We start from the raw sequence: 4,725 nt of genomic DNA on the forward strand, positions 1-4,725 counted from the left end.
TCACAACCATTTCTCAAGGCAATCTGTTGGCTCAGTCTCTGGGTTAACGAAGGCTGCCAGTCCTGTGGCTCCATCATCGGGCTACGTGATTCTATAACATATGTAGAACTCAGGACATCAGAACTGTTTTTGCTATACGGTACCAGATGGTGACGTAATTATCGTAAAGGCCCCATACTATCCACCTGTCCTCGCAAAAACTCCCTCTGCAGACATGCACCTAGTTGACACAAAGGACCTATTCTGAAATGTGGTTCGGAAGTGTTTTCTATCTGGCCTACTTTGCTTTGAATTATTCTTTCATTCACCCAACAGCTGTTCCAGGTTATTGTGCAATGGCTAAGCAATTATTATTAATAAAGAGCTTATAGTCTAAGCTTTCAGTCTTCTGCACAACACTCACACAATGGAGGGCAGCCTTTGAGCCTAACCACACTGGCAACAGTGACTGCTTGATGTTTATATTAAATACCAAGCTGAAGAGGAGACTTTCAGTAGTGTTTTTTCAGACATGTTACATTTAGAATTAAGACCTGCCTAGAGAAGAAGGAAGCTGCTTAAAAGCTTGACAAGATTCCTAAAATTCGTAACTTCTATGCAAAACTCTGCAGTTTACTATAAAAGAGAGGTGATAAAATACCTTGAATAATAACGATACACTAATATAGCAGTAGCTAACTCCAACTCCAAACCATCGTTTGTTTTTTTTTTTTGGCTAGGGTAGGGGTGGGTGGCAACCACCACTGCATATGCCTTACTTTTGTGGTAAATAAGAACAAGTTGTTTAGTCAGGCAAGTTGTGAGGGTGAAGTCAGGCCAAATTAGCTTCTTCAGATTGCTACCTGGGGCACGCTAGCTTACGGGCTCCACTAAGCTCCATAGATTCAGGTACGTAAGACACTTGGATCCTCCAGACTTTGATCAGGTTGCCTGAACTTTATGTTTCAAAGCACAGGGTGCTCTCTGACAAATGGGCACGGGATGACAATGACCCAAGGGTCTGAAAGATCCTAAGCCATAGGATAGCCTCTTTTTTTCTTTATATGCCTGAGTTACTGAGTGATGAATAAATGGAGAAAGAGAAGCAAGGGTTTGTTTGGTGAGATTATCTAGATTTTTGGTTTCCCAGACGTCCTTCTTTTCTGAGTCCATCTTGTTGCTATCTCAGTGCTGATAAGCAACTTCAGTTGAGAAAGTGTGAAAAGGCAGGACAGGTAACAGCAAACGCAGCAGTCAGTTCTCCTTGGTAGCCTGCTTTCGTAAAGGTTCTGATGGAACCGGGTGGCACTTCAGATGGAAAACAGGTAGAACGAGTCTGACAATTTGTGCCAGAAACTGCTCTTCCCTTCATCTGGACTTGCTACCACTGGCTCCCACTTAAAGCTTCATCCAAGCACAGTTGTCCGCGCTCTCTAGGAGCTGACCACTGCATCTGTTCTCGCTTGGCATGGCTCCTCAGGCCCCTACACGTCTCTAGAACTTGGTCTTGGGCCCCCTCCTGCTCTGCCCCTGTGTTGGCCGCCTTGTTTTTTTCCACTGTTAGGTTCAGATCCCATCTGTTCATTTGTGTCTGACCTTTTCTTTGCCTCACTCTGATGTGTGATTGCTTGAACCTCTCCATTCTCAGCTGCTCATGGGGTTCCAGATCACCAGCTAGGTTCTGGACCTTTCCCTAGCCCTCTCCCCTGTCTCTTCCCTCCCTTCTAGCCTACACTCTAAGCTTTGCTTTAAGCTTTTCTGAGTCTAGCCCCTATTATCATCTATAGATTTTATTTCTGACAGAACTGTCATCTCCTCATATCCCAGTAAAGACGACATAGCTATAACTCAGTGACCTCTAAACTAGAGGAAGTTACCACATTCCATCATCAGTTTCCTTGTCCTGACTAAAGCTAAGCTTCTTAAAGACATGCACCCTTATTTCAAATATAATTGTGATGAACGTTCCCCAAAAAGGCACTCTCTAGAATGGCTTCATCGCACATCGTATCTTTTTTTTTCACTCTGAAGTTAGTGAAGTCTCCACTAACCGGAATCTAATAAAGTTGAACCACTAAGTTTACAAACTGGTAAGTCCCTAATAAATTAAAAATATATGGCAAGCACAGGGTAACAATGGGAAGGAGTGTGCAACGTGAAGCCACCCAGATCTGGGTCTGAATTCTGGCTCTTTTAGCAAATGGGGTAACATCTCTGAGGCTTAGCAGTCTCACTGTTAAAGAGACATCGGCGGGGCGCCTGGGCGGCTCAGTCAGTTAAGCGTCTGACTCTTGGTTTGGGCTCAGGTCATGATCTCACAGTTTGGTTCGTGAGTTCATGCCCCACTCTGCTGACTGGACACAGCCTGCTTAGGATTCTCTTTTTCCCTCTCTCTCTGTCCCTCCCCTACTGACGCTCTCGCTGGCTCTCTCTCTCAAATAAATAAATAAAACTTAAAAAAAAAAAAGAGACATTACCTTGCTAACAGAACTGTCGTAAGGCTAGTAATAAGGTACACAAAACATTGGGTATATATAGTAGGCCCTTAGTAAATGGTAACATTCATTCTCGTGACTGGAGCCAGAAAACTTGTTTACCATTAGTCTGCCACTTAGTACCTGTGTGATCTTAGACAAATCACTTAATATATTTCAGCCTTTGTAAACTGGGGAGCATAACACCATCTTATCTGGTGGGTTGCCAAGAAAATTCAAGTAAGACATGCAAAAATCATGTTGTAAACCTTAAAGCACCACAAAGGTGTTAATGACTACTCTCATGTGTTAGAAAATTAAGTCTGTTTTTACTCTATGGCAAGTAAAGTTAAAAACAAACAGAACAAAACAAAATCCAAACAGGCAACAAATGTAATGTTAGGTATTTTTGGCTAATAGGTTGGTTTTATGTTGATGCATGCAACTGAGTTTATAAATTATGAAAAAGGATAATTATCTCTTCCATTGCTTGAGTCAGGCTAGCCAGGAAGATTATTACATTATTTATGGAGAACTTTTTCTAATCTCTGCAATTCTCAAAAAAATGGTGGTCTGAGATTGTAGCAAAACATTTTGAAACTGCACCTCATCCTAATATAAGAAGTATCATAACACTTTTTTTTAATCCCACAAATTGGTCTAACCTGAAAAATATTTTAAACTCCCAGGACAGCTGGCCTCCGTATAGCTCTGGAGAGTGGAGGCAGAGGTCCAGAGGCCACAACACCCCACTGGGCCTGGAGGCAGAGACCCTGACAGCCTTGCAAATCCCCTGAAAACACCCTCCTTTTGAAGGTCATGTCTCCCAGTCTATGAAACCGCTTATATGTATTAAGAAGAATAAAGGCCATTTTTAGACAGTGGTGCCTATTCTTCAGAGTTCCAATTACGTAATTCTACAAGGATCCCCTTGAAAACCAGTGAAGGCTTTTCCTGAACCTTCTCTGAGACACACACTAATGAATGCAATACTTCATTGCTCCTATAAGATTCACTGCAGGGCTGCTGGCAAACAAAGTTTTCTTCCATGAGTACAAATGTGTTTCCTGTATTAAAAAATGAGAAAAATCATTCCATTGATACAAAGGCCAGTTTCAGCAGGCTGCAAAATACAAAAGTGGAAATTCTCACTGTAACGTCTTTCTCATTGTATGGGATCCCAGTTGCAACAAACATTACCAGCTGGGGTTTTTTGCTTTTCTTTTTGTCTTTCTATAAACCTTTAGTCTATTGAGTCTTATTAACCAGAAATCAAACATTCTAAAAAGGTAGAGGAAATACAGATTAAGGATGGCATAACAAGCATTTACCACAAAGATCAGTCCCGGTCCCAAATGAAATTATGAGGCCATTAGATAGGCATACTGTAATAAAACTAAGATATAATTTGAAAGGGATCAAAAGAACTGTTGTCTCCTGAAAAACTGTAGAGAACAGGTCTGGTTAGGTTGAAAGAATAAATTCTGCATTTTGATATGAAACTTGCTCTCACATAAAGAGACACTTTTAAAGTACCAAAAAAAAAATCATAGTTTTACAAGTCCTAGTACTTTCACCATTTTCCCAGTTGGAGTATGAACAATATCAGATGCTGAATGAGATCTTGCAGGGGAAAGAAGACAACCAACCAGGACAGGAGTTTAATTGTCTCTATTCTATTCTTGTCCTTGTTTCTCTCCCTCTCTCTTTTTTTTTAATGTTTTATTTATTTTTGCAAGACAGAGACAGAGTGTGAGCAGGCGAGGGGCAGAGAGAGAGGGAGACACAGAATCCGAAGCAGGCTCCAGGCTCTGAGCTGTCAGCAGAGCCCGACTCGGGGCTCGAACTCACGAACTGAGAGATCATGACCTGACCCGAAGTTGGACGCTTAACCGGCTGAGCCACCAGGTGCCCCTGTCCTTGTTTCTCTTTTATCAATAGTTTTTTAATCCCTAAAATAATCTAACTATAGGCCTGATGGAAGACTACAGGGGACATTTTTTATTGAGTGTAGAGAACTCTTTAAGTCTGAGATTTAGCATGTAAATTACAGCAGCAGCAGTGAGAGATCAAGAAGACGGGAGTGGGAGGGGACCAATGGAGCGGGGCTATGGGCTGTCTAGGAAGGCAGAATGGATCCCAGGGAGTTCAGCATAGGTAAATTACATCAATGCAAACTATGAGGCTGGAAAAAATTGCAAAGCCAAAACCAAGCAACCCCTCCTCCCACCTCCCGCCACCAAAACAAAACAAAACCAAACCCACAAATGAA

The sequence above is a fragment of the Prionailurus viverrinus genome, chromosome B3, assembly GCF_022837055.1.
Source record: "Prionailurus viverrinus isolate Anna chromosome B3, UM_Priviv_1.0, whole genome shotgun sequence".
Taxonomy (NCBI): domain Eukaryota; kingdom Metazoa; phylum Chordata; class Mammalia; order Carnivora; family Felidae; genus Prionailurus; species Prionailurus viverrinus.